Source organism: Meleagris gallopavo, chromosome 3 (assembly GCF_000146605.3).
Source record: "Meleagris gallopavo isolate NT-WF06-2002-E0010 breed Aviagen turkey brand Nicholas breeding stock chromosome 3, Turkey_5.1, whole genome shotgun sequence".
In the NCBI taxonomy this organism is placed as follows: Eukaryota; Metazoa; Chordata; class Aves; order Galliformes; family Phasianidae; genus Meleagris; species Meleagris gallopavo.
In genome coordinates, this window is record NC_015013.2 from 71,464,088 (window position 1) to 71,475,259 (window position 11,172).

Here is an 11,172-nt window from a genome sequence, read left to right on the forward strand (position 1 = left end):
AAAGCAAAAGCAAAACTAACAAATGAACAAAAAGCCACATGCTTTAGGTTAGATACAGTGCCTGAGCTCAGTGGAAGCTTATATTCTAATCTTCCACCATAGTACAAGACAAATAAGTCTGAGTTAGTCAGTCCTGTTATGTGTGTCTTAAGGGCACTGGACATCTTTCCTTAGTCTTACCTTAAGTGCATCTCAAAGATGCACAGACAAATACATTGCAATGTAACTGAGACTGAGTGCACAATGAAAGCATACAACTTAGAAGACTTGAGAATTTCCCAGCTGAAGATCATAGAGACTTCTTTATGGATTTACCAAAGACAACCTGATGTAGCTGTAGGTATCCCTGCTCTTTGCAGGGGAGTTGGATTAGATGACCTTTAAGGGTCCCTTTCAACTCAAACAATTCTACAATTCTATGATAAATTAATTTCTGAATATATGAATAAAATATATTAAAATTAAGTGCAATGATGTCTACTAATTTGTTAACTTCTAGAATCAAGTTTCTTCATATGAATGTATTCACTTCATTGAAATCTTTGGGGAAACACAAGTGTAAACCTTGACTGAACTAAATTGTAGAGTTCTAATTGTCAATATGCAGAGACCAATGATATAAGTAGTTCACTTTGTTCGTAAAATCATATATGTATATTAATTTATAAGTTTATATAATATGTGGGTATATGTTTAGATTATATTTAAATATATAAAAATATTTATAAGTTTTTCTAACATTTAGTTTCAGATACAAAATAGTGAAATGGTGTACTTTAAGATTATAAGAGCATCTCTTCAAGCCACTGAATAGGAAGGAGAAAGGCTGAATGTAAATAGAGCTAAGAAAGGGAGCATCTAAACTAAGCTTCTAGATTTGAGCTCTTTGCAGTTTTGTTTTTTTTTCCAGTAAAAGGTGAATTGCTGAATCTTTGAGACTTTAAAATTTGATCTAGATAAGGCAGTAGAAAGGACAGGAAACAATCTTTAATTGGCAGGAAAATGGCAAGATGATGTTTTCCTTTCTAATGACCGATTCTATTATTATCAGTGCTTTGCTGTGCAAAGGGCACAAAAGACTGCCACTGTGATTAGTTACAAGGCAATGACACAGGTTCCCTTTCTATTCATGGTGCTTTCTCTTGAACTGATAGCAGAAAGAAAAAAAAGAGAAAATATTGCTTTAATGCTTCATTCATGAAGGAGTTCCTGATGATGAGCTTCGTGAAGAGCATTCCTTGTGCTGCAGAGACAGATGTTTTCTGTGGCCCTGATTCAATAAAGCAATCCTACTCAGGAAAATCGTTAAGCCAGAGAATATCCCTACAACCTGAAGATGAGAATGTGACAAATTTTCAGTACTAAAAAGATCTAAAAATGTATACTTTAATGTGACTTCTTTGACTGACATTCAGCTTCCCTCAGAATTATCCAGGGAAGAATTTAAAACAGGTTGAGGAGCCTGTACAAGCTTTTATAGTCCTGATTTTTTCCATTACCTATGAACTGCACCAAGTCTCAGACCAACCTCAGGGCAGATTATTCCAAATTTGGTGATTATTTCTCCCAATCCAGTTCTAAATCTCCAACTTGAGGCCTTCTCTGACACAGGTAATCAATGCCCAAGAGACGTGGCTGTGGAGTTTATTACTTTGTGTTGTCCCTTATAAGTTCAAAATCAAGAGCTGAATGACACTCCTGGTGTGTTGTGATGTGATGGTTTGTATATATTTCTTACTAAAAGGTTTCTTAATTTTTTCTTTTCAGCTCTGAAATTTTCAGCAGTATTGCCACAGGTGTTGGAGGCCCAAATCAAAGAGGGTCTTCATAATCACTTTTCCAACAGATTGTGCCAGACTGAAAGACAGTGAGAGGTGATGACACAGCTGAGAGCCAGATCCCGTGGGTTTCTAAGTACCTTCTGCTCCCAGTGACAGCTTTGGAGGGTGAAAGCATGCAGCACTAGAGAGGATTTTGTTCTCTTCATAGTTTGCTTGTTGCATTATCATACTTAACCATTGTAGAATACCTAAAACACACAATACTATCTTTCTCTGCCTTAAACATATCCTGCATCCTATTTCTGTGAACCAGAGTGGATGCAATTACTTTGGGCAACATGAAAACATGCTGGCAGTGGCCAGTCTTGATGACTGAACTTTGTTCTTTCATAAACCCCATTAATTCATACAGGGTCCACATGGCAATTTTCTTCCTCCCCCTTCTCCCTTTCCTTCTTCTGACTGTTCAGAAGTCTGGAGTTTTGTATGTCTTTTGCAGCGTCTCCCCACGAGTATTTCAGCTCTGTTGGCACTTTCTATAGCAGTATTAATAATGACATTTAGCTGGCGTGAGGCCAATTGTAAAAGTTTATGGAGTAATTTTGTAATAGAGCTGCAAGAGCTTAGCAAAAACCCAGCAGGTGAACAAGATTTCGCCCTCACTCCTTTAAAATAAAAGCTCTCCTGTCCTGCAAGCCTTGCACAGCTTTTGCACCACAGTTTCTCGGAGGCAAGATGCGCATATTTTAACGTGACAGGTCTAGGAACCAGTGTTCTCCTGTGGCACTCCCACCTCCAGCTGCAAGGCTGTACCCCTGGTCCCCTCCCAAGCCATGCTCAGTACTAACTCTGAATATAAAATTGCTGCTTTCCCCTTGCCCTCCACCTTCCAGCTGCATATTCCCACCCTGGTTCCCCGCTTGGAGCAATGATTTAATAATTATATTTACAATAATCATCAGTGCCTCTGTCTGCCCTCCCCCTCCCAGCTGCAGTTTCCCACCCTTATTTCTCTTCTGTGCCATGATTAATACATATGTTTAAAATAAAACTCATCATCTCCTTCTCCCTTTCTCCTCCCAGCTGTGCATTCCTCCCTGCCTCCAACTTATCCAGTTTTTCAGCCCCTGTTTGTAGGTAAATTTCACAGAAAAACGGAATTTCTGACAGTGTTGCCCCTTCAGGCTGACTGCCATTTCTTCATTTCAGTTTGAACAGGGAGTTTTAATACAAAATCAGATTGTAGCCCCCAGTAGTTCTGTCATCAAACCAATGCACATTCTCAAGATATTGGGAAGATTCCACTGTATTTGACTCTTTTCTGCCAGTGTCTTGGCTGTGAGGGACAAGATCTTGAAAGGTGAGGCTGTAGCTTGGACTGCACTCCTGTGTGAAGAATGTGAAAGCTATCCTGGTACCTCCTGGTTCAGCTGTATGTGACCAAACTACAGAACCACAGAATAACAGAACAGCTGAAGCTGGCAGGCATCTCTGGAAATCACCTGGTTCAACCCCATGCTAACCACATGTTAACCACAGCAGGTATCTCAGGACTATGTCTAATCAGTTTTGAACATCTCTTAAACTGGAGACTTCATAACCTCTCTGGGCAACCTGTGCCAGTGTTCAACTGCACTCACAGTAAAGCAGTTTTTCCTAAGTTTGAACAGAATATCCTGTATTTTAGTTTATGTCTGTTTTTCTTGTCTTGTAAATGGATACTGTGGGGAAGTCTGCTTTCATATTCTTCATACCTTCCATCAGGCATTTGTACGTCCAACCTTCCCTCTTCCAGAGTGAAGAGTCCCAGTGCTCTCAGCCTTTCCTTGTAGGAGAGATGTGCTCCAATCCAATAATCATTTTTGTGTCTCTTCATTAGACTCTCTGCAGTATGTCCAAATCTCTTTTCTACTGGGGATCCCAGAACTAGATACAGCACTCCAGGTGTGGCCTCACCGGTGCTGAGCAGATGGGTAAGATCTGCCTCCCTCAACCTGCTGGGAGGAAGGTGTTGGAAGGGATGTGTTTCCAGGAGACCATTGGCATTCTTTGTCAAAAAGGGACATTGCTGGCTCATGTTAACCTTGTCCAGCAGTAGCCCCAAAGCTGCCATCCACCTTGTTCAGGTGCGTGCAGTTTATTCCTCCCTGAGTGAAGCACTTTGCTTTTCCCCTTCTTGAAGTTGGTGGGGTACCTGTTGGGCCATTTCTCTTTTTCTGTCAAGGTCTTAAGAAACAGCAGTATAGTGTAGCAGCTAGTCTTCTCGGTTTTGCATCATCTGCAGATTTGCTGGGAGTGTACTCTGCCACACTGGTCAGGTCATTAATAAAGATGTCAAACAGATCTGGACTCATTATCAAACCCTGGAGTATACCATCATTGACTTGCCTCTGTCATAGCAAGGAACACAGTCCTTGGAACTCAACAGTTCAGCCAGTTTCTGTTTACCTCTCAGACCATTCACCTCATTGATATCCAGCTCATACTTTTTCAGCTTTTCTGTGAGGATATTACAGGAGACAGTGTTGAAAACCTTGCTTAAGCCAAGATAAGAACTAGCTATTGTGTTCCCACATGGTCTAGCGGTTAGGATTTCTGGTTTTCACCCAGGCAGCCCGGGTTCGACTCCCGGTGTGGGAAATCCTTTAGTGTTTCATATAGTACCTGTTTTGGGGCTTTTGTGGATAAGAAAAGCACTGGCCTTGACAGGAGGCAGTGGTGCAGGCTGGAGAGAGAAAGAGAAGTTCCCATTAGTTATAAAGTATAATTTTAGGGGTCCATCTTGGGACCAGTGCTCTTCAGCATCTTTATCAATGACACAGATGATGGGGATTGAGTGCACTCAGCACATTTGCTCAGCTGAGCGGTGTAGCTGACACAAAAGGGAGGTTCGGGACCTGAAAAGACTTGAAAAGTGGGCCTACATGAACCTAATGAGGTTCAACAAGGACAAGTTGTTGCACTAGGGTCAGGGCATGATATGTGTGCAAACTGAGGGAAGAACTCATTGAGGGCAGACTTGTGGAGAAAGACATGGGGGTACCCAATGGATGAAAACTTGGACATGAGCCAGCAGTGTGCTCTTGCAGCCCAGAAGGCCAGCAATACTCTGGGCTACATTAAAAGAGAGGAGGCAGTAGAATGAGGGAAGTGATTGTTCGTCTCTGCTCTGCCATTGTGAGGCCCCATTTGGAGTGTTGTGTCCAGGCCTGGGGCCTCCAACACAGGAGGGATGTGAAGCTGTTGGAGTGGGTTCAGAGGAAAGCCACAAAGATGATCAGAGGGCTGGCTGGAAAACCTTTCCTATGAAGAAAGTTTGAGGGAGTTGGGCTTGCTTAGCTTGCAGAAGAGGAGGCTCCTGGGAGATATCACTGTTCCCTACCAGTACCTGAAGGGATCTCATAAGCAGGACAGAGACTGACTTTTTACATGGTCTTATAAAGATAGGACAAGGGGGAATGGCTTTAAGCCAAAAGAGGGAAGATTTAGATTAGATACGAGGAGAAATCTTTTAATCAGAGAGTGGTAAGACACTGGAACAGGTTTCCCAAAGAAGTGGTGGATGCCCCATTTGGAGGCATTCAAGGCCAGGTTGGACTCAGACAGCTTGATCTAGTGGTTGGCAACCTTGTCCACTGCAGAGTGACTGTAACTAGTCAATCTTTAAGGTCCCTTCCAACTGAGTCATTCTGTGATTCTATAGCTGTTCTATTCTCATCCCATGGGATAATAACCAGATTAATAATAATAATCAGAGCATAAAAGACTGATCAGGTATGATTTCCTCTTTGTAAATGTTGATGACACCATGTTCATGATTCTCAATCACATTTTTGTCCTTTCTATGTTTAGAAATGATTTCCAGTGTTATTTGCTCTTTCACATTTAAGGAATGAAAGTGAGGCTGACCAGCCTGTAGTCACTAGAGGAACTCCTCTCTCTCCTCTCCCCTCCACTCCCCTCCATGCTTCCAAGATGTCATTATGTGGCCTCCAGGCAGGGCTTCAGGTGATCCTATTGCTTTCTGACACAAAATGTAATACCTATGCAGCTTATGTATTGTCATTTAGGATGTGCATCAGCCTTCTAAGGAATGCTGAAGTTCCTGAAAGCATGACACCTGAGCAGAAGTTGGGTGATACCCACTAATTTGTCCCATGAAAACCAGCTCTGTCAAAATTTCTTGGAATGGGGCCATGATCTCATTGTCTACTTTGGAGTGACAGCACTCCTAGTGATGCTGATAAGGAAAATGCAAGGCACATTGCAGGCTGTATTTTATAATGCTGAATCAGAGTCTTGGAAAGTAAAGATGAATTGAAATTACATACTGCCATACAGTATTGGGTGAGTTATTATAATTATGATTCAGTCATTAAGAATTAAATAAAAATAAAAAGCTTCTATTCCACAATGTTTCTAGTGGGCTGAAAAGGGATCAATGTCTCATTTTTCACCTAAATGAAAATCCATAGACTCCCTCAACTATTCACATTTCTGAGTCACTTTCTAGCTGAGACAGCATTCCAGAAAGAAGATAAAATTATCCTTGGTCAAAACAAACTTTGTATTTTCTCCTCTGGCTGGACAAGCTCTGTGGAAGAAATGGCTGCTGAGAGAGGGAAAGGAGAAAAGCCAATGTTATGCTGCCTTGGGACCACTCTGCCTTCTGGAACAGGGAAAGTTGGAAGAGCTTTGCATCTTGAAGAAACGTGCACTCTGCTCCATTGGACTCTACTGGCCCTATCTCACCTCTCCCCTTACTTCTTTTCAGCATGCTGTTCTCCAAACCCATAACATGTGTCTGTGGAAAAGAGTGAATTAGTGAACAGACTTATGCAATAATCCCAGACAGAAAACTGTCTAACATTACATTTTTCACCACAAGAGAGACCTTTGACCATATGGTCCAAGTGTAGCAGTGGAACAAACTTCCAGTGGTTGCAGAAAACTGCAGGTCAGGGTAACCACAATGTATTGAAAATTCATCAAATACTCAATAATCAAAAGCAAGTCTTTTTTCAGTGCCTTAGATCAGTGTCATCTGCTAGAAATACTTAAGGTCCTTCAGTATATGTTATTTGCCAGTAATTTGTATCTGGAAGAGTAACACCTGCAATAGCTAAGGATGGCGTTCAGCTTGCTTTGTAATTTGCTTTATGGCCTCATCCAAAGTCCAACAAAGCTGTGAGGGAGACTTCGACTTCAACTGTCTTTTGCTCAGACATTAATCTAATGGACCATAACCATCTCAGACAAATTCCTTTTATATCAAAACGCCCCCTGAAGCTGCCTTCTTTTTTTTTATTGTTTCTTCAAAGTGCATCCAGCTGTTCCTGTACTTGTATCAGTACACTTTGCCCCAGAAATTCCAATGGAAAACAGTGTGCATATATTGTTGGTTAACAACAGCTGACTCATTTTCTTCAAACTACCCTTATTTTAAATCTGATGGAAACAGAGAGAAAGTGTTTTGCTTGTTCTAACTTAGTTATATCACTATTTTTAAGATTATTAACATTACTTTGCTCAATCTGTTCTAATTTCAATTTCTTTGCTCATACAAATATGTTTTTAAGCAATGGGTTATTCAGAACTGTAAATGTCCAAGGGACTTCAAGCACATACTAGGATAGTACAGTGCAGAGAAAGTGGCAGTGATCTCTTCACTACTTCTAACTGCTATTGGTCGCAAGATAATAATAATAGTTTGCATTTCTGTAGAATATTTAGCTTCAGAAAAGAATCTTGAAGGATGCTGGAGTGCTCTTGAGTAATTTATGAATTCCATATGTTTATAAGTGTCTTTAAATACTGTGACGGATTTACAGTATGAAAATGTGTTTGGTCCTAGGAGGTGCTGACTGTCCATAGGCAAGGAGGAATACAATCGCATTTAGGATTGCTGCAAATGCCATCTGCTTTGATGCTGTACATCTGTGCAGCTGTTGAATTTAGCAAATTCTGCCCACTGGGGCAGGATGTGTCCCAGGCAGGATATGGAAGAGAATCGAAACTCCAGGAAACAGAGTCAAAAAATTTCTTAAAGAGACGTGGAACAGGATTAATAGCAAGGGGCTTGCTGGGGAAATTAATAAAGAAATGCCACTCAAGCTCTCTGATGAAGGATGGTAAACATCTAGATAACATTGCTTGCCTGCTACAATCTACAGTAAGCATGCCACTTTCACAACCTTTTAATCTTCTGTTCTAAAACAATAAGCTGTGATGTAGTGTTAAGAAGTTTTTTTATAGAAGCTTACATGAACGTACCATTCAGACCAAAGGGACCTTGCAGGATAAGGCTGACAGTTGCAAAGGTTACTTCAATCCAAGGAGTAGTCTGAAGCCAGGAAAATCAGAGCTTTTCTCTCAGGGAGGGATGAGATGTACTCAAAGGAACCAGCATATGGAACACAAAAATGATTCGCCTGACAAACATGATCGAAGATTGAGCCTGGGGCATCCAGGATGAGAGGCTGGAAACTCTGCCCTTTGTTCACATAAGTACTTGAAAAGAGAGAAACATTTTGATGTTTTCAGTCATCACTTTTCATTTTTCCTGTTCCAGACAGACACATTTTTGACTGCTGAAGTGCCCAGACCTCCTGATTTAACATTCGTCTACATCTCTGGATGACAAGGAGGGTGCTGTATCTTGGATGTTGCAGGCTGATGTTCACCACTTTATCTTTAGATACATGGCCTTGTGCCTGGCCCTGTAGTATGTTAGCTCCTGTGGGTCACCACAAGGCCTTTCTAGAGAAGGGCTTTTCCTGTTGCTGGGAGAGCAGTGTGGTCAAGGGAAGTCTGGAGGCAAGAGAGCATAGGCAACCTGCTAAAAACTTTCATGGTGGAAAATGCTTTTGTTGAGAAAACAGGCTAATGTTGATCTGAATAAAAAAATAAATTAATTAAAAAATCAGGTCAGCTTAATAAACTTAAATGCACTGAGAAACTAAAGTAGTTTAAGATTATTTTATTTATTTATTTATTATTTATTTATATTATTATTATTATTATTGCTGGTGGAGAACTGATGTGCTTCATGACATAAATATCCTTGAAAGATCATTTAGACTGAATCAAAATAAACAGCCCTTCTTAGAAACAAATTTCCTTGTACTATTCAGCAGACAATATTGTAGGCTCAAATGGAATCTAACAGACATTGGTACAGCCCAGGCAAGCCATCAGATCTGAATCTTGTTTTTGTGGAGTCAATAGCAGAACCTTGACTGACTTTACTAGAGCAGAAGTTCAACTCTTGGGTGCAATTTTTGTATTCCTGCAAGGGTGAACAAAACCATTTATTTTAACCATGAGAAAATAGGACCACAGCAATACAAGCAAAGCTATTCTGTGAAAATTCCACTGTAAAATGAAAGAAATAGTCATATAATTTCACATCATGAGGTGAATTTTTCTAAAAGCATTCCCTGGTTCACATGAAAAAGTAGATGGAATGAGCAGGTTCGTCATCTTTGAGATGTACGTTTTATTTTTTTTTTTATACTATTCACATTAAAATAATTTTCAACTCATCCTGTATTTGATTTCTAAAAGTTCTGGTAAAGTCCTTTTTTGAAAAGAAATCCTCATCAATGTGAAGATTCGAGGAATTGTGATATTGCCATTTGCATTTTTCAGCCAACTCTCTTTAACACGCAGTGCAACACATGAGGAAACGTGCGCTGAAAGTACCTTCATTAGCTAGAAGCTGGGTATGTGAAACCCCAGGTATGTCTTTCTGTAATGGTGCTACCAACATGATGCTCCAATGAACAGTGTCAAGAGCTTTTTCTCTTTCCATCTTTGCTTATTTCTCTCGTTGCTCCTAATACCACATCAGCCACTAATTATTATTTTCCTTTCCCTTTCTCTTAAGCATTTAATTGCATGCTTGTCCTTTTCCGTCAGATCCCTCTACCTCTAACTTGCCTCTGCTCAGAAACAGTTACTGAATCGAAACACCCCCACAACTGAGATAGTGCAAACCTGAGATGGAAACATATTCTGCACTTTAACAGTGCCTTCATGAGGTCTTGAATCTCTATCCTTCCACTGCAACCTAAATTCTATAGGGCATCCAAGATGCAGATCTGCCGTGACTCACTTTTAATAGATTAAAGCAAAGTACTCAAGTAGAAGAAGTCACACTTCTCTATTTTCCAGACCCAAATCCGTAACTCTTGTGCATCAGCCTTCTTTAAGAAAAATCATCCTGCCTTGTCAGACAGATAAAGACCTCCTTTCGCTTCTCTTCCTGCTTGTCCTGATTCAAGAAATGACCATCAAATGACATTGCTTGGAGTGGCATTTATGTTGTTCCACTTTATATACTACATTTCCTGAGATCCCGGCATATAAAGAAACACTACTTAGACTGACAATATGACATTCATTAGAGATGTCTATGTGTGAAATACTGCACTAGAGGGCAATGAAGGGCTGAGGTACTGTTATCTTGTCCTCTTCACTAGTTGCTTACCTGTAAAAGTTAATGTGGATAGGACTACATCATGAGGAGGGAGAAAGAAAAGAGTGCTTGACCTTTGTATAAGGAGCATAAGAGCATACTGATGCCTCATCTTGAAAATCTGTAATTAAGATTGTTGTTGTACGTTATATATGACAGAGACATGTAATGAAAATATACACCAAATGTGGTATCAGGGCTATGGTGTGAAGGGGAGATATTTTATCTCAGGCTGCACTGTGGGACTGCTGGAACAATACAGTGGAAGAGAAGAGGGTAAAATAAGAGAAATGAGAGAAATTTCAAAAACAACATTACTCCAGGAACTAAAATATTCCGATAACAGAGAGTGCAATACTATTATAGAAGAAAACAAATGAGTGAAGAAAATGTGGCAGTAGCAAGAACAGGATAGGCAGAGATGATCTGATTTTTGTTTCAACTCAAATGACATAAACAAATACAATCCCAACTACATATTAGATAGCAGCAAAAGGCATCACCTCCCATTACGATTCTCTTACATTGTGCTGTGTGAATAGGCTCATGGTCCAGGAGTGCAGAGGTGTGGCTGCCTTGACACATACTGCCCCTGCTTACTTTTGAAGAGCTCATTTGGTGCTCTCCTGGAAGCAGACACAGAGTTAATAACACACAGATCTCTAAATGGATGAGAAAATGTCAAAGACCACTTCCTAGACAAAATGGAGAGAGTCAGCAGTCATCACAGATTTTGAGATCTGAAGGTTATGTGCTGAAGATGTCCCCCTGTGCTCAAGGTCTAAGGATATTCCTCAGACATCTTTAAATTTCGTCCCAGTATCTTCTGCACTGGTTTTGCATGTGGAGTCTTTAAAAAAGAATGGAAAAAAGTATGTAAGAAAAACACAAAGTCTTGCACGTAAACTCAAG

The 11,172-nt window shown here is 40.4% G+C and overlaps 1 long non-coding RNA gene and 1 other non-coding gene across 2 annotated transcripts; one reads left to right on the plus strand and one right to left on the minus strand.

The window, feature by feature from the left end:
* Positions 1-4,349: 4,349 nt before the first annotated feature.
* Positions 4,350-4,421, plus strand: TRNAE-UUC. The gene has a single exon. It is a non-coding gene; the product is annotated as a tRNA-Glu (tRNA).
* A 5,850-nt stretch (positions 4,422-10,271) lies between these two features.
* LOC116216508 lies at positions 10,272-10,882 on the minus strand. The gene is made up of 2 exons (XR_004159399.1): positions 10,785-10,882; positions 10,272-10,381 (listed from the first exon to the last, which is right to left on the minus strand). It is a non-coding gene; the product is annotated as an uncharacterized LOC116216508 (long non-coding RNA).
* Between the last annotated feature and the right edge of the window lie 290 nt (positions 10,883-11,172).